We start from the raw sequence: 27,194 nt of genomic DNA on the forward strand, positions 1-27,194 counted from the left end.
CGGAACAGGTTACTTCCTGTTCTGGGGCAGAGGGAGGGAGCTGCAGCGAACGAGAGAATTTAGCATAGCGATTCAAACTCGCAGCCGACAGGCGCGCGCTGCGGCACCCCCCCAAACTAGCGGTGTGCACCCGGGGGGGGGGGAGTGTCATTTCGCCGGGGGGGGGGGGGGGCGCTGCCCCCGGGGGGGGGGGGCGCATCGGTGATCCGCCCCGGGTGTCGTTGACGCTAGGAACGCCACTGGTCCAGAGGGAGCTTGGTCTCAGGGGAGGTGGAGTTCTGGTATTCATCTTCACCCTACAGTCCCAGTACCCAGTTTCCTTTCTCCGCTGATTAGGTCATCCGTCCCTTTCTGCTCACAAATTCTTCACACACCTCCGAATCTTAATCAGTCTTTGTTAGTGCTTGCTTTGCCCTTTTCTCCTAGTACTTTGGGGATATTCATATAGCATTGTTGGTCCTGCCTTGCCCCTTTTTTGAAGCCTTAGAGTGCTCATGCCACTGTTGAAGCTGTGTTGCCTCTCTCCCATTGCTCTGGGCTCTTCATGTCACTTTTGGCACTTCTTTGTCCATTCTTGGTGCTTTGAGATTTTCATAACACTTCTTTGCCCCCTCTTGGTGCCTTGAGGTGCCTTCCTGAGCCCCTACGTCTTGCCCCATCCTTGGCCACCTTTAAATCTAGACTGAAAGCCCACCTCTTTAACATTGCTTTTGACTCGTAAACACTTGTAACCACTCGCCTCCACCTACCCTCCTCTCTTCCTTCCCGTTCACATTAATTGATTTGATTTGCTTACTTTATTTATTTTTTGTCTATTAGATTGTAAGCTCTTTGAGCAGGGACTGTCTTTCTTCTATGTTTGTGCAGCGCTGCGTATGCCTTGTAGCGCTATAGAAATGCTAAATAGTAGTAGTAGTAGTAGTTTTTGCCACTTTTGGTGCTGTTTTTACTCCTCTCCCAGAGGTTAATGCAGAAAGACACGTGGTAGAGCCCCACACTGATGGCTGAGCACACAGCTTCTACCATGTGACAGTGAGAAAATATTCCGTGGTGATGCAGTCAAGAAAAGCCTGCCAGACACATGTGCACAAAGGTTGAGGTAAGGATGGCCTTACTATGCCCCTATCTGAAGAAAACAAAAGTGCTAGCGCACATCTATGTATATTATTCTTTGCTTAAATATTAGCCTCACAAAAATTTCTTGCACATAAAATTATTGCAAGGCTGATATTTATGCACAGAACAATATGTGCAGATGTATGCTGGTACTTTCATTTTCTTTGGACATACGCACAGTGAAGTCGCTGTTACCTCTGCAACCAGCTGCTACTTTCATTGTGCCTTTTATTTTATTTTTTACTTTAGCAATTTAAATATAATCACAAAGAACAAAGCTTTGCACAGAAAATTGCCTTACATATAAAGGAAACAAATACAAAGAAACAGAGTACACAAATTAGGGGAAGCATGATCATTATAATCATGATAGGCTGAAAATAAGCAAAACATAAAAGGAAATAAAGGACAAGCATACCAAACATCTTTAAACTATACTACCCTGCTGCACTGAACCTATGACCTAGGAGTCTTCCCATCCAGAAAGTGATGTGACTGAAAAAGATTTAAAAAACAAAAGTAACATTATTCAAAATTACTATGCACTTACATGGATCTCAAATGATATTTAGCACCAATACTTATTGTCTCATCCAAAGAAAATTTTTTTGTCTCCTGTGTCCCATCTAGATAAATCTGGAAATATCCTAACTCTGACTCCCATAAAGCTGGCAGGGGAAGCTTGTCTCAAATAAAGCCTAAATAATGCATCCCTAAACTGTAAGAAAACAAACAAACAGACAGACAAAAAAACTAATAAGGTAGCCTTAAAAACAACCTCATCCTGGGATCTCTCTAATAAAACAGAAATATTTAAATTATAAGATGACAACTCTGCAGCCACAGGGGCCTCCAAATTGTCCCTCTGAGATAACAATCCTGGCAGAAAATATATTTAAAGTTGCAGGTACTTGCTACAGTCATAGGGAAAAAAAAATACAAATCTGGAAGTAGTGTAGTAGATGATGGCAGATAAAAACCTGTACGGTCCATCCAGTCTGCCCAACAAGATAAACTCATAGCATATGGTATGATGCAATATTACATATACATACTTGATCATGGTCTGTATTTGCCATTTTCGGGGCAAAGACTGTAGAAGTCTGTCTGACACTGATCTTATTCCCCAGCTACTGAAGTTGCAATCAAAGACCCATTTCAGCCCATCCACAAGTGTCCAGGCCTGATCAGGGCACAGACCATAGTAGTCTGCTTAGCACTGACCTTATTAAACATGACTTAATGGGGCAGATTCAGCATGGATTCAGCCAAGGGAAGTCTTGCATCACCAACTTGCTTCATTTCTTTCAAGGTGTGAATAAACATGTGGATAGAGGTGAGTCAGTTGATGTAACATATCTAGATTTTGAGAAAGTATTTGACAAAGTCCCTCATGAAAGACTCCTGAGAAAACTAAAAAGCCATGGAATGGGAGGCAATGTTCTGTTGTGGATTAGAAACAGGTTATTTATTTATTAGGATTTATTTACCGCCTTTTTGAAGGAATTCACTTAAGGTGGTATACCGCAAGAATAGATCAAACATGAGCAATAGGCAGTTACAGCAGTAAAAATATGCAAATAACAATACAAAATATGGCATAGTATACTACTTATGTCAACACAATATGTAATAGAGCATTTTAATTGATAGTGAAGAGTAAAGCAAAGATGGAACATATAGATAGGTAAGACAGTAAGAAGAGTTAGAAAGTAAGGTGACTAATTTAAAGAAAGTTGCACATGAGGTCAGAGAGATGGTTAAATATTATCTCAGCTAAGGTAGGAGTGGATAAACATGTCCTGCTGCAGTATGTGCAGCCCGTGTCACTCCTTGTGTGTGTGAGTGAGACTAACAAATTAGTTCTTCCATTAAAGGCCTGGTTGAAGAACCAAGCTTTTACCTGCTTCCTGAAGTAGAGATAGTCTTGTATTAAGCGGAGCTTTTCAGGCAGTGCATTCCAGAGTGTGGGGGCTACTCCAGAAAAGGCTCGCTTGCAGGCATCACATTGTGTAATGTCTTTTGGAGAGGGTATGGTTAGTGATAGTCCTTGAGAGGACCTTAATGTCCTTGGTGGTGTGTAGAGTATCATCCTATTCTTCAGGTACTCAGGCCATTTCCTTTAAGGGCCTTGAAGATCAGACATAGAGTTTTAAATTTAACCCTGTATTGTACTGGTAGCCAATGAAGGTTTTGCAAAAATGGTGTGATGTGGTCACGTCACTTGCCATCTTCTATGAGTCTTGCTGCTGCATTCTGAATCAATTGGAGTCAGACCATTGTATAGTGCATTGCAGTAATCCATTCTTGATTTTATCATGGCGTGCACAACTGGGATAAGATTTACCTTCTCAATGTAAGGAGAGAGGCAGCATAGCTGTCGCAAATAGTAGAAGCTGCTCTTGAAGGTTGCTTGGATTTGAGGAATGAGAGTAAGTGTTGAATCTAACTGTATTTCAAGGTTCTTGACTCGTGGTTTGAGGGGGAGTTTGTACTTCCCAAAATGAATTTTGATGTCAGGTATGTATCCACTTGTGTTAGGGACCCAGAGAAGCTCGGTTTTACTTGGGTTTGGCAAAGTTTGTTGTGTTTTACCCATTCTTGATGTTAGACAGGTAATCAGTTTATTCAGTGCTGTAGGTAAGTCAGGTTCAATGGGTAAGAGTAGCTTCACATCATCCGCATAGATGTAGAACTGAGTGTCCATTGACCAAATCAGCTCAGCTAGTGGCTTGAGGTAGATATTGAACAGAATAGGTGACAGTATCGATCCTTGTGGTACCCCGCAGGTCAGTGGTGGTGATGAGTTGCTGCCAAACATTATGGATTGTTGCCTGTCTGATAGATAGGATCTGAACCAGGCAAGTACTGGTCCATTTATACCTGTTTCTGTCAGTCGTGCTAGCATGGCATCATGATCTACAGTGTAAAAAGCTGCTGAAAAATCTAGCAGTACTCACAACGAGGCAAACTCCCTGTCTCGGTTTCTGTGAAGATCATCTAGTAGGGATATGAGGACCGTTTCTGTTCCATAACTGGGTCTGAATCCAGACGGACAGGGATCTAGCCAGTTTCTCTCTTCTAGCCAGTCATTAAGTTGAACACAGACTGTTTGTTCTATGAGTTTCACTAGAAATGGGTTGTTGGATACTAGCCGGTAACTTTCAAGTTTGTCCTGGCCAAGGTTGTTTTTCTTTTGCAAAGGGTGAACCACTGCCCTTTTTAATGCTGTTGGTAATTGCCCATTAGAAAGAGAGTTGTTCACAATTTTTGTTGTGCCTTCTATGGTTAATGCATAGAAAAAAGAGGTGTCATAAGTTAGCGAGGGTTGAAGGTGGGCTTTCAGATTATACAGCCAGACAAGGTTAGAAAAGTAGAGCAAATTCTTTATTAACTCAAAAGCTGAGGCCTGTTACTTACAGGCAGTGGCGTAGCTACGTGGGGCCGGGGGGGCTGGGCCCCCTTAGATTTGGCCCTGGACCCCCCTGCTAACGACCCTCTTGACCCCCCCTCCTGCCGCCAACCTGCAGTCGCCGTCGCCTGCCTTTGCTGGCGGGGGACCCCAACCCCCACCAGCTGAGGTCCTCTTCTTCCCGCAAAAGGCTTCCTTCTGTTGCGCGGGAAGAAGAGGACCTCAGCTGGCGGGGGTTGGGGTCCCCCGCCAGCAAAGGTAGGAGACGGCGGGTTGGTGGCGGGAGGGGGGGCTCGAGAGGGTCGTCGGCAGGAGGGGGGGCAAAGTTGGTTGTGGCAGTGGCAATGGCGGCGGGGTCCACGGCACCAGGGGGGGCTAAAATGTGCCCCCTCACCTCAGGCTCTGGACCCCCCTCCCGCCGAAGTCTGGCTACGCCCCTGCTTACAGGTACAGAAACCGAGGGGGTGAAGTTTCTTGCAATTCAGAGGAAGTCTTTAATAGGCCTACGACTGACAGGCCCCAAACATAGTTTATACAGTCTCTGTGTCAGGTTGCACAAATATTGATCTGGCTCCAGCCAGGCTGCCAAAACAGGATTCTCACAAAATTCAAGGTAAGTTTTGGCCTACCTGAGCCAGATTGTGGTAGCTACATAGAGATAATGAAAGCAAACGCCGTGGACCCGTTTCTTCCTTCTCTGGGCCTTCTTAACCCAACTCTGGCCCTACCTTTTATACATCCTAGAAGATGTCTTCATGGCTCCACCCCATCCATTTCACTTCCTCTTTGAGTGGGACTATGGGACTTAAGCTGGCCCTGACTCTGTGAAGCGACAGGGGCCATATCCTATAGATTCTCTCACATATTCTCCCCTCTCAGTTCAACGGTGCCTGGTTGAACACTTGCCATGTCAGGGTCCACCTTCTGAGACAAAAAAATCAGCATGGCATGCTCCCGGCCTGCCCAATGTTGCACCTGAAAACTGAAGGGCTGGAAGCTGAGGAACCACTGCATGATTTGTGCATTCAAATCTTTGTGGTGAGCCATCCACTTGAGGGATTCATGGCTTTAATGAGCAAGAAGTGTTGTCCCAACAGATAATACTGGAATGTCTCCAAGACCCACTTGACAGCTAGGGCTTCCTTCTCAATCACAGCATAGTTCCTCTCCCTAGTAAACAGCTTATGGCTAATGTAAGCCACAGGGTGTTCTTTGCATCCACTTCTTGGGCCAGGATGGCTCCAAGCCCAACCTCTGACTCATCCATTTACACCATGAAGGGTCAGTTGAAGTCTAGGCTTACCAGCACTGGATTCGAACAGATGTCCTGCTTCACAGTCTGGAAAGCAGTATCCAGTTCCATTTTCCATTGTGCATTCTTTGGAGATTTCTTCTGCAGGAGGCAGGCTAGTGGTTCTTCCTTCTGAGTAAACCCTGGGATAAATTATTGGTAGTATCCAATGAGCCCTAGGAAGGCTCGCACCTGCTTCTTGGTCTGGAGTACTGGCACCTGGGTGATTGCTTCTAACTTCCAGAGCTGGGGTCTCACTTGTCCTTTCCCAACTGAGTTCCTCAGGTATTGGACCTCTTGTCCTCCCAGGAAACACTTTCTAGGATTCACAGTCAATCCAGTGGTTCTCCAGTCTTTACTGTACGTGAAAAGTTTGTCCAAGTAGACAATCGCATAATCACCATGCGGCTTGAGTAGGCGGTCAACAAGGTATTAGAAGGTGGCAGGAGCTCCATGAAGGCCAAAAGGTAATATAGTGAACTAGAATAGGAACTGGAAAAGGCTGCCTTCTCCTTGACAGCCAAAGTGAGGGGTGCCTGCTAATATCCTTTGGTCAGGTTTAGGGTCGAGAAGAACTGGGCTCCTCCCAGCCTCTCAATGAGTTCATTGACCCTTGGCATTGGGTAAGCCTCCAATTTGGAGACAGCGTTCACCTTCTGGAAATCGATATAGAACCGGATGCTCTCATCTGGCTTTGGCATCAGCACAATGGGGGATGACCAATTATTGGCCGACTTCTCCATAACAGACAGTTCCAGCATCTCAACTACTTCTTTTGCCATGGCCTATGGCCAGGCTTCTAGGATCCAATAGGGGCATTCCCAGACTAACACTCTAGGCTCAGTGATAACATCAAGATTTGCAAGGTTCGTTCGGCCTGGCACTCTGAAAAACACATCCTGGTTCTGGTAAACTAACTGTTCTAGGTCAGCCTTCTGTGAGGCAGAAAGCTGATCACCAAATGGGACTTGCAAGGATCCAGATTCTGTTGGAACCTCCGGTCCAAAGTCATCCCTTTGGACCAACGCCGTGGTCACAGGGATCCACTTCTTTAACAAATTGATGTGAAGATCATTGTCTTATCTCTATTGTTGAGTTAGGCCACCTTGTAATTGACCATAATTCTGTATTATTTCATAAGGTACTTTCCACTTGCACAATAGTTTGCTTTCTGACTTTCATATTACATAGGGCAATGGCCTCTGGGTAGCAGGTGGTATAATCCAAAATAACCATGATATACATTTTGCCACAGGTGGTGCATTCATGGTGGTCCATAACCACTCTCTCAAATAGTGTGTTGACAATGGGCATGGGCACAAGAGGGGTAGGTAGAACCCCTACAGGACTACTCAGCTGGCAGGTTGGGCAGGACTGACAAATGAACTCTACTTGCTTAAATACATCTGGCCAGAAAAACCTGGACAAAAACTGTTCCTGGGTTTTCTCCTCCTCCAAGTGAACTCCTAGCAGCTGACTGTAGGCTAATTTATAACCTGCGTATGGTAGGGATGAGGGACTAACAGTTGCTCTACCTTTTCCCCCCTCCACACTATAAAACAAGTCATTCTTTATTATAAAACTAGTAAAAAAGGCCCATTTCTCACACAAATGAAATGGGCATTAGCAAGGTTATCATGTAATGGCGATTATGTTTTTAATGGAACCATTAGGAGGCGAGTTGTGGTGCGGAAACAGGAGAGGGCGGGACCAGAGGCAGAGCTGAGAAAGAAGGGAAGGCAGGCTGAAGCGCCGAGCCTGCTTGCCTTTCACTGCTGCTGCCGGACCCTGAGGTAAGAACTTTTAAATTCTGGGTGGCACGCAGGAAGGCGAGGAGCAGGCAAAGGACTGGGAGAAAAGGGCGGGCAGCGCAGGTCAGGCTGGCTGGGAACTTCCATTCCAGGACTTTGGGCTGGTCAAATATTGGGGTGCTTGAGCACCCACAGCACCCACGGAGTCGGCGCCTATGCCTCCATGTCCAGCAATTCTTCCCTCCCCTCCATGTCCAGGAATTTTCCTCTTCCCTGCCATCGGTGTCCTGTGATTCTCTCCTCTACTGTCTTCCTATCCCATCCATTCTCCTCTTCCCTCCTCTTCCCTCCCCTCCCTTTCCCTTCCCTTTCTCCCCTCGCGATTCTCTCCTCCCCTCGATTTGTATCTGAACGTTCTCTGGCTGGCTGGGGCTGGCTTCCCTTCCCTCTCACTGTTCCACCCTCTGACATCATTATGTTTTGACATGAGAGCGGGGCAATGAGTGGTTATGGATGTTACGAACCCAGGCATCCAGACGTAGAACGTTGGAGGTGCAAATTATTATATAGGATACGGGAATGTTACCTTAGAGAGGTCCTGGTTACCCACAGGATTTCCATCTGTAGTTACTATCCTGGCTTGTGCAGCTGTAAGGGACTCATCCTCTGACTGGGCTCTTTTAAAGTTCCCTGTGGTTCCCTTGCTACACCACTCGGGTAGACTATCTAATGGGGCTGGAGTGTCTGGACTGCCATCTTCTTTCTGCTCCAAATCACCATTCATTGCAATTCTTAAATTCAGAGAACAATGAAGTCCCTCCATCCGCTGTTGACAGCAGGGTTTAGGCAGTTTCGGGCTTTTGGCATACAAGTTGGGGTCCTCCAATGGGAAGATATCATGGAAAGATGCCCTACAGGTGTTTTAAAGGATACTTGAACTGTAGAATACTGCCTCTGATCACCATGCCAATGCCATAGTCCACTCATAGTTAAATTGCATTTGTGTGAGAATTTCTCTCTGAACAAAGGTCTTGACTCTGCCGGAGTCCACTAGTGCCTGGTATGGGTGTCCTTCCAAATCAACTTGTAACACACAGGTTTTGGTCTTGGGATGAAAAGCCTCCACAAAATTGCAACAGTTAATTAATGGAGTTGCCATCTATGCACCACTAAGTTTGCTTTGATTCCATTCTCTTTCCATACAGGATTCTTTTGTGCTTATCCCACACTTTTTTAAATTCTATTACTGTTTTTGTCTCTACTACCTCCCGTAGGAGGGCATTCCAGGTATGTACTACTCTCTCCGTGAACACCCCAGGGCTTTGGGGTATTCATCCCACTCTTTGTGCTGTTTTGTTCATTTTTTGCTGCTTTGGAGTGCTTATTATTTGTGACCATCTCTGGGAAAATGAGACTAAAGTCTCCAGAAACAAAAAATTAGGTTTTAATGAATATCAGTATCAATATAATATTTCTAAACAGCCGTTATCCTTAAAATAGGACTCAACACAGTGTATAAAATTATAAAAATAGAGCAAATACAGTTAAAAAATACAACCTTAAATTTCCAGCTATAAATTTACATTTCAGATTATCCAAACAAACAAATACATTTTGAAATATTTTTTAAAATTTTAGATAGTTTCATTCAACCCTAATATATAATGGAAAAGAATTCCATAAAGATACAACAGAGACAGAAAAAATGGTATTGACTATTCTAGACAAGCATATTTTATTAAATATGGGCGAACATAAAATTAGTTTATCTTGTAAGCTCTGCTTCTTTCTTGCTTATCTTCTCTGGGTATATCAGGTGAAGTTCTTTCCTGGTTTACCTCATTCCTCTCTAACTGCTCTTTCAAAGTTATTACAGCCTCATCCTCATCAAACTATAAGATCCTTAACTGTGGGGTCCCCCAGGGATCAATTCTCTCTCCGTTACTGTTCAACCTATTTCTTAGCCCCCTTGCTGCTCTTATTCAGTCTACCGGCATTTAAACCTATTTCTATGCTGACGACATCCTTCTACTATTCCCCGAGTTCCCTTTTTTCTCCCTTCTAATTTCTCCCCTTCAAACCTGCCTGGATTCAGTCGCAACTTGACTGAGGAACATCGGCTTGTTCTCAATGTGGATAAAACAGTTGCCTGTTGGTTTTCTCATTCCCATACCCCTCCTTCTATGCCACTTATGCTATTGGGAGCTCAAATCTCTCCAGTTAGCAACTTCTGCTATTTAGGGATCATTTGGGACTTGCTTTCTTCCCCAAATCTCGCACTTAACTAAGACTTCCTTCCTCCTATTCCACCAATCATGCACAGTTCACCATCTGTTTGATGACAGCCACGTTCATGCCTTGATTCTCTCACTTTTTACATCCAGGTTTGATTATTGCAATATTGTGTATGCTGGCCTTCCTCATTCCTCCTTAAAAAAGCTTCAATCCCTGTGAAACGTTGCCATTAAGATGTTCTGATGGGCTTCTTGCTCAGATCACACTACTTCGTTATTAAAAGACTACCACCTATTGACAAACGAATTACCTACTACCACCTATTGACAAACGAATTACCTACAAGATAGCACTCCTAACATTTAAAGCTCTTAGAATAGGCCTTCCCAATTATCTAGCTTGCCTCACTATTCCGTACTCCCCCGCAAGGGTCTTGTGTTTCATCAATGACCACCGTTTTGTGGGATTGTGAATATATTTGTACTGCTATGGATACATATTCTGGTTATCTGTTGGCACACCGTTGCAAACGTGCGAACCAGTATAGCACTCTACTACTACTACTACTATTTAGCATTTCTATAGCACTACAAGGCGTACGCAGCGCTGCACAAACATAGAAGAAAGACAGTCCCTGCTCAAAGAGCTTACAATCTAATAGACAAAAATTAAAGTAAGCAAATCAAATCAATTAATGTGTACAGGAAGGAGGAGAGGAGGGTAGGTGGAGGCGAGTGGTTACAAGTGGTTACGAGTCAAAAGCAATGTTAAAGAGGTGGGCTTTCAGTCTAGATTTAAAGGTGGCCAAGGATGGGGCAAGACGTAGGGGCTCAGGAAGTTTATTCCAGGCGTAGGGTGCAGCGAGACAGAAGGCGCGAAGTCTGGAGTTGGCAGTAGTGGAGAAGGGAACAGATGAGAAGGATTTATCCATGGAGTGGAGTGCACGGGAAGGGGTGTAGGGAAGGACAAGTGGGGAGAGATACTGGGGAGCAGCAGAGTGAGTACATTTATAGGTTAGTAGAAGAAGTTTGAACAGGATACGAAAACGGATAGGGAGCCAGTGAAGCGACTTGAGGAGAGGGGTAGTATGAGTAAAGCGACCCTGGCAGAAGACGAGACGGGCAGCAGAGTTTTGAACCGATTGGAGAGGGGAGAGGTGACTAAGTGGGAGGCCAGCAAGAAGCAGATTGCAGTAGTCTAAACGAGAGGTGACAAGGGTGTGGACGAGGGTTTTGGTAGAGTGCTTGGAAAGAAAGGGGCGGATTTTACGGATCTTGTAAAGAAAGAAATGACAGGTCTTGGCGATCTGCTGGATATGATCAGAGAAGGAGAGAGAAGAGTCAAAGATGACCCCAAGGTTTCGAGCTGAGGAGACAGGGAGAATGAGAGAGCCATCAACAGAAATAGAAAACGGGGGGAGTGGAGAGTTGGGGTTGGGGGGGAAAATGAGAAGCTCGGTTTTGGTCATATTTAATTTCAGGTGGCGTTGAGACATCCAGACAGCAATGTCAGACAAGCACGCTGAAACTTTGGTTTGGATGCAAGGTGAGATATCAGGGGTAGAAAGGTAGATTTGGGAGTCATCAGCATAGAGATGGTAGGAAAAGCCATGGGATGAGATTAATGAACCAAGGGAAGAAGTGTAGATAGAAAAGAGGAGGGGACCAAGAACAGAACCCTGAGGTACGCCGACAGGCAGAGGGATAGAAGTAGAAGAGGATCCACCAGAGTGAACACTGAAGGTGCGGAGGGAGAGGTAGGAAGAGAACCAGGAAAGGACAGAGCCCTGGAATCCAAGTGAGGACAGGGTATCGAGGAGTATGCTGTGATCGACAGTGTCAAAAGCAGCGGAAAGATCAAGAAGAATGAGGATGGAATAGAGACCTCTGGATTTAGCCAGTAATAGGTCATTGGAGACTTTAGTAAGCGCAGTTTCGGTTGAGTGGAGAGGGCGAAAACCAGATTGTAGTGGGTCAAGAATAGCATGTGAGGACAGAAAATCAAGGCAGCGGCGGTGAACAGCACGCTCAAGTAATTTGGATAGAAAGGGAAGGAGGGAGATGGGTCGGTAATTAGAGGGACAAGTAGGGTCAAGTGAAGGCTTCTTAAGGAGAGGTGTGACCACAGCATGTTTAAAGGCAGCAGGGACAGTCGCAGTGGAAAGTGAGAGGTTGAGAATGTGACAGATAAAAGGAATAAGAGCAGGAGAGATGGCATTAAGAAGGTGGGTGGGAAAGGGATCAGAGGAACAGGTGGTACATTTTGAGGAAGAAAGGAGAAGTGTAGTTTCCTCAATAGTAACTTCAGGAAAGGAGGAAAGGGAATGAGGGGAATGAGAGAGAGGGGAACGGACTAGTGGAGGGAGAGGTGGTGAGGTAGAGAATGCAAGGTTTATCTTTTGAACCTTGTCGTGAAAGAATTCAGCAAGGGTCTGAGGAGATAATGAAGGGGGAGTTGGGGGAGGTGGCACCTTGAGGAGAGAGTTCAATGCGGTGAAGAGAAGTCAAGGGTTAGAGCCAAGAGAGTTGGTCAGTTGGATATAATAATCCTGTTTGGCACATAAAAGAGCAGATTGGAAGGAGGTCAGCATGAACTTAAAGTGTAAGAAATCAGCAAGGGCCCTAGATTTCCGCCAGAGGCGTTCGGCAGAGCGGGTACAGGAACGTAGGTAGCGGATATTACTCAATACAATTACTCATTTTGTTATTTATTTGTTACATTTGTATCCCACCTTTTCCCACTTATTAGTAGGCTCAAAGTGGCTTACATAGTTCCAGAGAGGTGATTACAGACTCCGGTGTGAACAAATACAGTGTTGGGGTACTGTTGCAGTGACAAATACAGTAAAGAAATATCAGTAAATAGGTTGGGGTGGTTCATCTCAATCAAAATGCTAGGGAGTGATCATGTGTCAGGGTTGAGTACTGTCTGTTTCCTGATTAAATTGGAGTGGAGGAGTGGCCTAGTGGTTAGGGTGGTGGGCTTTGGTCCTGAGGAACTGAGTTCAATTCCTGGCACAGGCAGTCTGGGCAAGTCACTTAATCCTCCATTGCCCACCGCATTGAGCCTGCCATGAGTGGGAAAGTGCAGGGTACAAATGTAACAAAAAAAAAATATATATATATTATATTATTCATTATTTATGTCAGATCTATGGGGTATGTCTTCTTGAAAAGGTTTGTCTTTAGTTTTTTTTCGGAATTCAAGATGATTATTTGTGGATTTCAGGCATTTTGGTAGTGTATTCCAGAGCTGTGTGCATATGTAGGAGAAACTTGATGCTTATGTTGATTTATACTTCAGGTTTTTACAACTTGGGAAGTGAAGAATTAAGTACGTTCTGGCTGATTCAGTTGTGTTTCTAATTGGAAAGTTGATTAGTTCAGTCATATAGCTCGGAGCTAGACCATGTATTATTCTGTGAAGAAAGGTACAAATCTTGAAAGCGATACGTTCCTTGATTAGTAGCCAGTGTAGTTTTTCCTGGAGGGGTTTTGCACTTTCAAATTTAGATTTTCCATAGATAAGCCTGGCTGCCATATTCTGAGCAGTTTGTAGTTTCCTTAGGATTTGTTCTTTACAACCCGCATATATTCCATTGCAATAATCGACATGTGTTAGTACCATTGTTTGAATCATGTTGTGAAAGGTTTCCCTCGGGAAGAACTGCTTTACCCGTTTGAGTTTCCACATTGTGTGGAACATTTTCTTTGTAATGGCAGTGGCTTGGTTCTCTAGCATTAGGTTGTTGCCAATAATAATGCCGAGGATTTTCAGGTTAATCTGAGATTGGAAGATTGTGATCTGGGGTGTGTATGACTGTAGGGTGGTTTGTGAAATGTTGGGATGAAAGAATGAGGCAGTGTGTTTTTTCTTCGTTGAGTTTTAGTTTGAATGTCGTTGCCCAGGAATCCATTATGCTTAGACTGTTTTTTATCACATTGGTGATTTCTGAAGGGTTCGATTTGAAAGTTTTGTATATTGTGACATCATCCACGTACAGAAAAGGGTTAAGGCCTTGATTGAAAAGAGACTTGGCTAAGGGGGTCATCATTAGGTTGAAAAGGATGGGTAAGAGAGGTGATCTCTGTGGTACTCTGCAGTCAGTTTCCCAGGTTGGAGAAATGTTCGAGTTTGTCTTTACCTGGTATGACCTTGCGGTTAGGAACCCCTTGATCCATTTGAGTATATTCCCTCCGATTCCTATCTTGTCAAGTATTCTTAGTAGTATATTGTGGTCTACCATATCGAATGCACTTGACACGTCGAATTGGAGTAGGAGAATGTTTTTACCTAGTGCAATTTCTTGCTTGAATTTGGCAAGGAGAGATACTAGTACAGTTTCTGCACTATGGAGGGGTCTAAAACCGGATTGTGATTCATGAAGTACTGAGAATTTGTTGATATACTCCTGAGTTGTTTGGCTACGATACTTTCCATCAATTTGGTTGTCAATGGGATGGATGCCACAGGACGATAGTTAGTGATATCATTTGATTTCTTCTTGGTGTCTTTCGGTAATGGTGTGAGTAAAATGTTGCCTTTGTCCTTGGGGAATAAGCCTTGTTGGAACATGTAGTTTACATGGGATGTAAGATCTGCAATGAATTGGGCAGGTGGAGATTTGATTAAATAGTTGGGACATGCGTCCAGTTGACAATGAGCAGATGAGAGTTTACTGGTCGCCTGTGCAACTATTTCATCTGTAATCTGGGTGAAGTTTGACCAGGTCCGATCTGCAGGGTATTCTCCAGAGTGTGGGTCTAGTTCATCAAGGAAGGTATCAAGGTTAGTGATTTCTTGAGACATGGTTTTGCGTAGGTTGGAAACTTTCTTTTTAAAGTATTTGGCAAGTTCATCTGCTGGTGGAATGTCGGTATTTGATGTGGTAGCTGGTTTGGTGTCTATTATGGTGTTCCTTTACAAATTCAAAGTGATAACGGTTCACATTTTGCTGGTAAATTGGTGCAGGCGTTTGCTGCAGATAATAATATTGAATGGATATTTCACATACCATATTATCCACAAGCTTCTGGCCTAATTGAACATATGAATGGCCTCCTTAAACAGCAACTTTAAAAACAATCTGATGGGAAATATAGCCAATGGTATGATAATTTATCCACTGCCTTACAAATTCTCAACAATCGCCCCTTAACAAATGAAGAGACTCCGCTTATGCGTATGCTTACTCCCAATTTGAAAATTGCAAGTGCAACGTGTACTCCAGCTCTTCATTGCTGGAAAATCAATCCGGATGCACTTCTCCTGTTTCGAGCCACCACCAATAGTGCAGGCTTGGACCTGTGTACCCCCATGTCTCTTACATGTCGACCACATGAAATTACTATTGTCCCAATAGGGTTGGGTATTACCTTTCCATCGGGACATGTTGGTCACATCACTCCTCACTCGTCTTTGGTTTTGCGAGGTTTACAAATTATGGGTGGTATTATTGATGCTGATTATTAAGGGGAAATTAAAGTTTTGTTACATAATATTATTGCCGACTCATTCCAGTTCAGTGCTGGTAATTGTGTTGCTCAATTGCTTGTGTTTCCCATTTGGACAGGAGCCCCTACTACTTTCTCTGATCTCCCCACTGTGCTTACTAGTCATGGCACAGCCGGTTTTGGTTCTACTGGCTTAGCAGCTGGTGCTAAACTGTGGCTTCAACAGCCTACTGGTTCTCCTGTCCCTGCTGATCTTATGGCTAGTGGCACTGATAATGTAGTCCTCGTCATGCAACCAGGACATGAGAAATGGGAATATGTGCCACGAGAGCGATGTTACGCCTGAGAATGAGTCACAGAATGAGTTACCATTTTCAAGAATGAGTAACCCTTTTCTTTTCCTAGCAAAAAATGACTGCTGGTGTAATAATTGCAGTTCTTCTACTTGGTATGGCCATCGGAGGTACCCTATTCCGGTGGGACCTTGTTCGCTATGTACGCTCTACTTGCCTGTTGGAGCCTGTTTGGGAATATCTGGCTCGTGATGTGTTTATACCTCACATTTTTTTCTTGCTAACATGAAAGTTACATCAGACTTATTGCGGACATGCCTCATTGCAGTTCCAACGCCTACATTTCTTTTAAGAACTTTATTTGCTGTCACATATAATGACTCTGATGTGGACGATGTAGATGTTCACACTCATATTTCTTTATATGAGTATTGTAAAGGTTGCACTGAAACATCTGTGGAATCTTGGGCAAATATTACTGAGATTTTAGTGCATAATATTACTGTAGCTGACACATGCTACAACCTTACATGTGATAAGGCACAGATCGGAAAATGCCAACAAATACAAAAGAATACTTATATTGCAACTAATGATTCAATTATATTATGTAATCGTACAGTGCAACATTGTTGTGATGTATCAAATTCTATGATCTGTAATCATACTGTGGTATCTCCTAGTCATATTAGACATGTTAAGTTGCCAAAAGGATGGTTGTTTTCATGTGGAAATATAACTTTCACTTATATCCCAGCTAATATTACGGGAGGGCCTTGTGCTCTAACCCGGTAAGGATTAATGATGTTTCCATTACAGCCTGCACATAGGAAGCGTCACATTAGAGCCGTATTGCCTTCCGATTGTAATTATAATATTAATTTACATTCTGAAGCTGAAATAATTAGTCTTGGTAGTAGCATACTTGGGGTACCTGGATTGTCGATTCATAATGGTCGGCAGCTCAGGCGACTTGCCTGTTCAATGGTGTGTAATATCAATCTTACTAGCCAAACCCTAAGGGACAGATGATCAAAAGCAAATGCCGGCGCTAGAGGCTGTTAGTGCCATACTAGCGCCGGCATTTGCTACCGCCCCATGATCAGAGCCCTCAAGCGCGTGAAACAATGCGCTTGAGGGCTCTTTGCGCAAGTAGCATGCAATTGCTTGCTAAACAGGGCTCAGCGCATTCATCGCCAATGATCAGCAGTCAGCGCGCCAAAATTTGGGTCGCTGGCTGTGGCAAACCCTAACGCCAGCTCCAAGCTGGCGTTAGGGTTTGCAGATCATTGGGGAGGAATGTTGAGCCCTGTCCAGCATGCAGTTACATAAGTACATAAGTAATACCACACTGGGAAAAGACCAAGGGTCCATCGAGCACAGCATCCTGTCCACGACAGCGGCCAATCCAGGCCAAGGGCATCTGGCAAGCTTCCCATACATACAAACATTCTATACATGTTATTCCCAGAATTGTGGATTTTTCCCAAGTCCATTTAGTAGCGGTTTATGGACTTGTCCTTTAGGAAACCGTCTAACCCCTTTTTAAAATCTGCCAAGCTAACCGCCTTCACCACATTCTCCGGCAACGAATTCCAGAGTTTAATTATGCGTTGGGTGAAGAAACATTTTCTCCGATTTGTTTTAAATTTACTACACTGTAGTTTCATCGCATGCCCCCTAGTCCTAGTATTTTTGGAAAGCGTGAACAGACGCTTCACATCCACCTGTTCCACTCCACTCATTATTTTATATACCTCTATCATGTCTCCCCTCAGCCGTCTCTTCTCCAAGCTGAAAAGCCCTAGTCTCCTTAGTCTTTCTTCATAGGGAAGTCGTCCCATCCCCGTTATTATTTTAGTCGCCCTTAGCTGCATCTTCTCCAATTCCACTATATCTTTCTTGAGATGCGGCGACCAGAATTGAACACAATATTCAAGGTGTGGTCGCACCATGGAGCGATATAATGGCATTATAATATCCTCACACCTGTTTTCCATACCTTTCCTAATAATACCCAACATTCTATTTGCTTTCCGAGCCGCAGCAGCACACTGAGCAGAAGGTTTCAGTGTATTATCGACGACGACACCCAGATCCCTTTCTTGGTCCGTAACTCCTAACGTGGAACCTTGCATGACGTAGCTATAATTCGGGTTCTTTTTTCCCACATGCATCACCTTGCACTTGCTCACATTAAACGTCATCTGCCATTCAGCCGCCCAGTCTCCCAGTCTCATAAGGTCCTTCTGTAATTTTTCAGAATCCTGTCGCGAGTTAACGACTTTGAATAACTTTGTGTCATCAGCAAATTTAATTACCTTGCTAGTTACTCCCATCTCTAAATCACACACCTCTGACAGGTCTCAGGCCCGCCTCTCCTCCGTCGTTGTTTGCCACCTTCTTCGCTTGTTTCCCTAAATTTTGGACAGGTCTCAGATCTGTCCGTGTTGTTTTTCCGCCACTTGGACGTTGCATTGTCGGTGTTTGAACTGTTTTCCTCTGTGTTGGACTTTCAACTGTTTGCCTCTGTGTGGTGCGGCGCACTGGCAACTGGTTTCCTCGGTCTCGTGCAGCGTGCTTGCACGCTTCCAACTGGTGTTTTTGGTCGCGCGGCTATGGAGGATCAGCTTTGCAATTGTTTGTTTTGAAGGCTTTCGGTGTGGGCACGCTATTGGCACAAACTTGTTGTCACAACGTTCCGCCCTCGACGTCATCACACTGTGACGCGAGGACGGGACTGACAGAGATGGTGACAGGGTTATGAATGTAATGAAACTGACAAACCCTTCACTTTAGTGAAGCCACGGAGTCAGCTTCATAACATTGGAGGTGCGTTTTATTATAGTAGAGAAATGATGAAGTAAATTGTACTAAATGGAATGACGACATGCTTAGGGCTAAGGATGATGTCTCACATGAATCTCTGGAAACCTGGCCAATTCCTGGGGATGCATTAAGAAACTGTCACATCCTTAACTACACATCAGCCTTATTCAATTAAATGAGATCATGTTTATTGGTCAGTATAAAAGCTGGGAGCTAAGGGCAGACAGGCAGAGGTTAAAATTCAGAATGGGAGCAGACGTGCTACCCAGGCCCCTTGTGCCCGCTGAGACTTTCTGCCTGGCTGCACCCCAACCCTCCCAGTCGCTAGTGGAAGATGTTGTCTGCAACTCAAGCGGTGATGTATGATTTATGATTTACTTATTTGAATAAAGTTTATGTAATAACCTTTGACCGCCTCTATAGTATATGTCTGAAAGAGATATACTCGAAAGAACCTAAAGCAGAACAGTGTGAAGAAGGTCTCATATAAAAATTCCTTTACTGACTGAATGTTTACAAAGGAGCTCAAAGGAATTGGTCTATGGCATTCATTAGGATTTGGAAGCCCCTTGTGTTTTGCAAAAAAAGCACCATGCAGGCATCTGTATAGCAACAAGGAAGTGAAGGTACACTGCTTGGACTTCTCCCACTGCATGAACACGGCTGCTACTATTGGAAGAACTCTGGAAGGCTGATTCTCAAAACCTTCCACTGGCAGTGAAGCCAATTAGCGTGGGAATAATGCACATTTTAATCTGCGTGGAATTCTCAGAGAGCTTTACCACAAGAAACAACATCCACGCCAAAGATGTCAGCAAATTATATTTAAATATAGTCAAATATGTGTTAACGATATAATTTACTATGCCTTCCCAATGCTCAGAAAACAGTGCACAAACAAACTCTACACATGTTGCTGGAAAAATGCCAGCTCAGAGGGAAAGGGAAATGGGACTTGATATACTGCCTTTCTGAGGTTTTTGCAACTACATTAATAAAACATGGAAAAGAAAATAAGATGATACCTTTTTTATTGGACATAACTTAATACATTTCTTGATTAGCTTTCGAAGGTTGCCCTTCTTCCTCAGATCGGAACTACATTCAAAGCGGTTTACATATATTCAGGTACTTATTTTGTACCAGGGGCAATGGAGGGTTAAGTGACTTGCCCAGAATCACAAGGAGCTGCAGTGGGTGGTTTGAAGAGAGGATTTCTTTTGATTTCTAGTTTAAAATCTGATGGTTTCGATTTCTTTTGGATGCAGAAGAAAGCCCGTGCCTGTAAGTGCTGGTACTGAGAAAGAAATGTGCATGAGCCTGAGCAAACGCACACATTGGCATCTGTAGCTCCAATGTATGCTGCACAGTCAAGTTTGCCTGGTGCATGCGCACAACAGTTGTTCTTACTATGAGACTCTTCTGTGTATGCACCAAGCATGACCCTCTCCCTTGCTTTCAGCACACCTAATTTGGATATCATTTCCTTTGAGCTTTGCAGAGCTGTTTTTCTGCACTAATCCAGTAGTATGGGGTGTGCACTATTGGCTTTACCATGGGAGTTCTGAGAATCGGTCTTTGGGAGCTCAGCCTACAGTAGTGTTTCTCAACTTCTTCAAGTCAAGTACCTCCTAAGTCAAACAAATTTCAGCAAGTACGTAGAACATAAGAGTAGCCATACTGGGTCAGACCAATGGTCCATCTAGCCCAGTATACTGTTTCCAACAGTGGCCAAGCCAGGTCACAAGTACCTGGCAGAAACCCAATCATCGCAACACTCCATGCTACCAATCCAAGAGCAAGCAGTTGCTTTCTTATGTCTTTATCAATAACAGACTATGGACTTTTCCTCCAGGAACTTGTCTAAACCTTTTTTAAACCCAGATACGCTATCCGCTGTTACTACATCTTTCGGCAAAGAGTTCCAGAGCTTAACTATTCGTTGAGTGAAAAAATATTTTCCCCAAGTTCTGATCAGCTCTGGCAGATGTACATTCTAAAAACTGACATATTCTAATAATGAAATAAAAAATAAAATAAAATCTTCTGCCTTTGTTGCTTGGTCATTTTATTTTTCTATATATGTTTCCAGTGTCTGGTTTCTGCTTTTCTCTGTCTTCTCTTAACTCTCTTGCCAGGGTTTCCTGTCCATTTGACAATTTTCTCTCCATGTTCATCATCCATCTCCCTTTTCTATTTTCCTGAATCTCAGTATATCTGCTGTGTCTTCTCTCCCTGTTCCCCCCCCCCCCCCCCCCGGTCATGCAATATTTCTGAGTGTGTGTGTGTGTCTTCCCAGCCATGCAGCATTTCCTCTGTGTATGTGTGTCTCTCTCCCCAACCATGCAGAATCTCATCTGAGTGTGTATGTGTATGTATCTCTCCAGCCATGCAGCATCTCCTGTGTGTGTGTGTGTCTCCTGAGCCATGCAACATCTCCTCTGTGAGTGTGTCTGTCTCTCCACAGCCATGCAACATCATGTGTGTGTGTATGTGTCTTTCCCCAGCCATGTATTATCTCCTCTCTGTATATGTTTTTCTCTTCCACCAGCTATGGAACATCTGTGTGTGTGTGTGTGTATATATGTTGGTCTTTTTCTTCTGAGGCATGCATCTCCTCTGTGTGTAAATGTGTGTGTTTGTCTCTTTTTCCACAGCCATGCAGCATGTCCACTGTCTCCCTTGGCTCAACATGTAGCATCTCCTCTCTGTCTTCCCTCCACCACCGCCATGTAGTATCTCCACTCTGCCCTCCTCCTCAGCTATCTAACATCAGCCCTCTATTTCTCCTCTCTGCCCTGGCCATCCAGGATCTCATCTCTCTCTCTCTCTCCCCCCATCCAATACAGCACCTCTGTCTGTTGCTGTCACCATTGAACATTACCTCTTTCTCTCTCTTCCCCCATTCAACATTGCCCCTCTGTCTCTCTTCTACCACCTCCAGCATTGCCCCATCTTTCTCTCCCCTACCATCTCCATTTTCCCATTTCTTTCTCCTCCCCCCACATCTAGAATAACCCCTCTATTTCCCCTTCCACCACTGTCCTGCTTCTCTTTCCTCCTGTCCCCCACTATCCAGCATTGCCGCATCTCTTCCCCTCACCTCATCATCTCGTATTGCCCAGTCTCTTTCTTTCTTTCTTTCTTTCTTTCTTTCTTTCTTTCTTTCTTTCTTTCTTTCTTTCTTTCTTTCTTTCTTTCTTTCTTTCTTTCTTTCCCTACCACAGTCAATCCTTCACCGACACCTCCATCCACCCTTTCAGTCACCGTTGCCTTCCCCTCCCTGCTGCCAATTGCCTTCTCAACTCCATGGTTGCACACTGCAAGCAAACCAAAATAAGGCGCAAAGCCATAGCCTTGTGCTCCCTAGAGGGCAGGATTGAAATGAGCCGCCAGCAGTGCATAGAAGGCTATGGCCAAGCATCTAGTTTCATTTTCTTGCAGTCATGGAGTTTTGGTAGGCATTAGGAAGAGAAAGGATACAGCTTCTATTTCTTGATGCCACTGCAGACATGGGAAGGCAGTGGCCCTGCAGATGAGCAAGTGGTGGGAGCAAGGGGAAGGCAGCGGTTGGGCATCAACTGGGTGCCGCATACCCCCTGCTGATGCCTTGTGTATCCCTTGGGATATTTGCACTGTATGTTTGGAACCTACGACCTAGATCAGGTTGATTCAACCTGAGGAGAGAGCAGGGCTTCTTTACATACTTCACATGCTGGTTGTAAGCCGAGGAAAAGACAATTTCTTTTACACCTTACAAATGCTGATTCTCTTTTACATACTGGTTACAGCCAGAAGTAAAGGCAGGCCTAAGGGCTGCTGAAGGTCATATTGCTCCTGACAGCTCTTAATCATAAATCTCAGATTCAGTGGCATAGCTAGGACTGAATGGATCCTGGGCAGAAAAACTGAAATAGGCCTTCTTTAACACTATCGTTCCCAGGGTAGTGGGGACCTGTGGGGAGGGGAGCACATATCCCAAAGCTTACATTTTACAATTAGAAAAAAATACTTATTTCCTACCTTTGTCTGAACATTGCTTTGGATCTAATGTCTCTCTTCTGCTTTCCTCAACTCTCTCCAGGGTCTCCTGTCCTTTTAACATTTCTTTTCTATGTCCACCATCCATCCTTTCCTGTGTGTCCCTATCCATCCTGTTCATTGTCTCCCCTCTGTGTTCCTGTCCATATCCACCCCCCCATTGTTCAGCATCTCTCCTATGTTTCCTATCTTACTCTGTTCAGCATACCCCTCTGTGTCCCTGTCCCTCCCCCTGTGTCCAATATTGCCCCTCTGAATCCCTGTCTCTATGCTCCATCCATTGCCAGCAGCTCTTCTGTGTCCCTGTCCCTCCACATGTCCAGATTCTCTTCTCTCTTCCCTTCCTCCTGCACCTCAACCCTGACCTCCCTACCCTCCATGGTCTAGCACCTGTCTCTTCCTCCCTATCGGTCAGTATCTCAATCTCTGTCCCCTCTGTTTCCACCCCTCAGTCCAGCATCTTCCCCCTCCCCTTTGGTCTAGGTCTCTCTCTTTCTATCTTCCCTTTGTTTCCCCCCACCTCCTCCTTCAAGATCTAGTATCTTTCCCTCTTTCTGCTTTGCTCCAGGTCTCTCTAAGTCCAGTATTTCTCTCCCCTCCCAGCCAGGTCCGGAATATCTCCAGTCTTCCTACCCCACACTAGGGTCTGGCATCTGTCTAAATCCCCTCCCCTCACTGGTCCTCCAAATGCTGCAGTGCATCATTGACCGAGGCTACGCTGAAAGTTGCTTCTCTCTGAACAGCAGAGCTTTTTTTTTCTGTGCATCAGCCTCAATGATGGAACTTCCTATGGGCGGGTCGCACAGAGGAAAGGCTCCACCAGCCAGAGACGGACATCTTTCAGCATGGCCTCTGCTGATGACACACTGCAGCGTTTAGAGAACCAGAAAAAGGAAGGAAGCTAGAGAGATACTGAACCCAGTCGTGGTGAGGGGGGGGGGGGGGGGGGGATGGAGAGAGAGGGAGGGTGCAATTTCAGGTGGCTCTGGACATTTTGCTGAGCTCGCTCAATGGTATCTATACTCCCATTCAGATTGTTGGAGCTATGAGAAAGATAACCCCTCTAAAAAATGAAATTTTGAAGCACTTACCAAGACTCCCTGCTTCCTTAGCATCAGGCATGACTGTCTGCAAAAGAAAAGCATCATAGTTCTTGAAATAATCCTTATTTTAATTTCTATAGCATTCATTCAAGCAAGATGCTGAAATTCTATATCAGAGAGGCAGAAACCTGAGAAGCATATATGCAGCACCCCTATGGGGGTTAGAAAGTGGTTAGAAAGGCACATCCTAGGCCTTGGTCTTCATTTCCAGTCCTCAAGGGCTGCCAATAGTTTTTCAGGATACCCCTAATGACAATGTATGAGAAAGATTTGCATACAATGGAGGTAATGTATATTTTCTCATGCATAGTCATTAGGGATATCTTGAAAAACTGACTGTTGGTGCCCTCGAGGGCTGGGAATGAAGACCAAGGTCCTAGTTCTACAAAGAGGGAGCCATGAATTCTGTCTCTCTCTGGTCTCAGCACATTCCTCCATCAAAGTGAGTGCTTATTTCCATATCTCTAGCTAGGGTGATACTTGCAGTCATGATTTTCAGGGCTGGGTTGACAAAATCTAGGAAGTGAGGAAACTGGAACTACCTATATGCAAAGGGGGTGACATCTAGACTGGATCAGCCTGTTCCATCACAAATCACAGACATAGCTGGGCTCCTGGGGAAATTAGGTAGCTAGTTCTTGAGGGAAGAAATGCCCTTTCTCATTTTTTCAAAACATTTGAAAATAAATATTCAACAATGTATCTGTCATCCAAAATCTAAGGGGTCAATATTCAGCCTGTGGTGGTAGGCGGCTGGTCAGCCACTTCCAACTGCAGGCTGAACTAATCCCAGATATTCAATGCTGGGGAAAGAGCAGTCCCAGAATTGATTATCTGAGTATGTCTGCTGACCCAGAAGTTAACCAGGAGCCAACTGGTAGCCAGTTAACTTGCTGCATAGAGTTAGGACAACTGTTTTGCTTCCTAACTTTATATAGTTACTTAGCCAGTTAGCAGATGAAAATCACCACTAATTAGCTAAGTTGACACTCAGATATAACTCCACTCCCAGCCCACCCCTAACCTAGTCAGTTAGGGGATGGCTGGTTAACGGATATATTTAGTGGCATAATTAACCGATTAAGTGCTGATGAATATCAGGTGCATGCTGGCTCACTCAGTAGGGCTTAACCAGGCAGGAGTCTCTGCTACCTGGTTAAACCCTTTTGAATATCAACCTCTAAATGTATAACTGGTCTCCAAAATTAAATGTGTAATTTCAGTGGCAGTTGTATGTGTAACTGTTGCTCTAAAAATATACAGTGGGGGAAATAAGTATTTGATCCCTTGCTGATTTTGTAAGTTTGCCCACTGACAAAGACATGAGCAGCCCATAATTGAAGGGTAGGTTATTGGTAACAGTGAGAGATAGCACATCACAAATTAAATCCGGAAAATCACATTGTGGAAAGTATATGAATTTATTTGCATTCTGCAGAGGGAAATAAGTATTTGATCCCCCACCAACCAGTAAGAGATCTGGCCCCTACAGACCAGGTAGATGCTCCAAATCAACTCGTTACCTGCATGACAGACAGCTGTCGGCAATGGTCACCTGTATGAAAGACACCTGTCCACAGACTCAGTGAATCAGTCAGACTCTAACCTCTACAAAATGGCCAAGAGCAAGGAGCTGTCTAAGGATGTCAGGGACAAGATCATACACCTGCACAAGGCTGGAATGGGCTACAAAACCATCAGTAAGACGCTGGGCGAGAAGGAGACAACTGTTGGTGCCATAGTAAGAAAATGGAAGAAGTACAAAATGACTGTCAATCGACAAAGATCTGGGGCTCCACGCAAAATCTCACCTCGTGGGGTATCCTTGATCATGAGGAAGGTTAGAAATCAGCCTACAACTACAAGGGGGGAACTTGTCAATGATCTCAAGGCAGCTGGGACCACTGTCACCACGAAAACCATTGGTAACACATTACGACATAACGGATTGCAATCCTGCAGTGCCCGCAAGGTCCCCCTGCTCCGGAAGGCACATGTGACGGCCCGTCTGAAGTTTGCCAGTGAACACCTGGATGATGCCGAGAGTGATTGGGAGAAGGTGCTGTGGTCAGATGAGACAAAAATTGAGCTCTTTGGCATGAACTCAACTCGCCGTGTTTGGAGGAAGAGAAATGCTGCCTATGACCCAAAGAACACCGTCCCCACTGTCAAGCATGGAGGTGGAAATGTTATGTTTTGGGGGTGTTTCTCTGCTAAGGGCACAGGACTACTTCACCGCATCAATGGGAGAATGGATGGGGCCATGTACCGTACAATTCTGAGTGACAACCTCCTTCCCTCCGCCAGGGCCTTAAAAATGGGTCGTGGCTGGGTCTTCCAGCACGACAATGACCCAAAACATACAGCCAAGGCAACAAAGGAGTGGCTCAGGAAGAAGCACATTAGGGTCATGGAGTGGCCTAGCCAGTCACCAGACCTTAATCCCATTGAAAACTTATGGAGGGAGCTGAAGCTGCGAGTTGCCAAGCGACAGCCCAGAACTCTTAATGATTTAGAGATGATCTGCAAAGAGTAGTGGACCAAAATTCCTCCTGACATGTGTGCAAACCTCATCATCAACTACAGAAGACGTCTGACCGCTGTGCTTGCCAACAAGGGTTTTGCCACCAAGTATTAGGTCTTGTTTGCCAGAGGGATCAAATACTTATTTCCCTCTGCAGAATGCAAATAAATTCATATACTTTCCACAATGTGATTTTCCGGATTTAATTTGTGATGTGCTATCTCTCACTGTTACCAATAACCTACCCTTCAATTATGGGCTGCTCATGTCTTTGTCAGTGGGCAAACTTACAAAATCAGCAAGGGATCAAATACTTATTTCCCCCACTGTATGGATAATGACTGAACCGAATGGAAGTGTCGTGCTTGGGCTCCTCTGGAATAAATTAATACAATCTTCTTCCATCCTTGGTATTTGGCTGCTCAAATAGCTTCCCTACACTTTTGCAATGTCTGGTGACAGTCTGTTGGCGGAAAACTTTTGCTATAAAGGAGACTTCCAAGTCTTCCACTAAGGTATCAGCAAGGGCCTCCAGCCACATGGGTTTGGCACTGCTTTAGTCAGCCTCTTGACACTGACTCAGTAGCATCCACTTGTGACAAAGGGTCAGCAGGAAAGGACGAATCCTTCTGAGAAAGTTAAAAAATTAATTGGATGAACTTCTTCAAGAGTTCTAGTAAATGCGGGAAGAAATTATTGATATAATTGACCCTCTCCACTGTGATCTGAAAGAGCTGGGAGGCCAAGTCAAGGAGCTGGAAAGTAGAGACATATGCACAGATGGACAGTTTGACTCTGCAATATGAAGAGCTCCTCCTTAAGACTGACAATCTTGAAAGCAGAGGTTTCTAGAAGAATCTACAATTCAGAGGTGTCCCTGAGTCTAATAATCAGGAGGACATCCTGACTGTTGTACAATCTTTAATCTGATTGATCCTGGAGGAGTCCCCTAGGGATTTTGCACTGGTGGATCTAGAACATGTGCATCATGCATTGGGAACACTGCAACCTAACAGACCCAGAGACATCATAGCGTGCTTCTCCAGATATGCTGACAAGGAAAGAATACTGCAGCAAGCTAGATTGCAGTGGAACATCAGCTACAGTGGCACACAGGTTCAAGTCTATCAAGATGTCTTTGCACCC

The sequence above is a fragment of the Microcaecilia unicolor genome, chromosome 11 (genome assembly GCF_901765095.1).
Source record: "Microcaecilia unicolor chromosome 11, aMicUni1.1, whole genome shotgun sequence".
Lineage (NCBI taxonomy): Eukaryota > Metazoa > Chordata > Amphibia > Gymnophiona > Siphonopidae > Microcaecilia > Microcaecilia unicolor.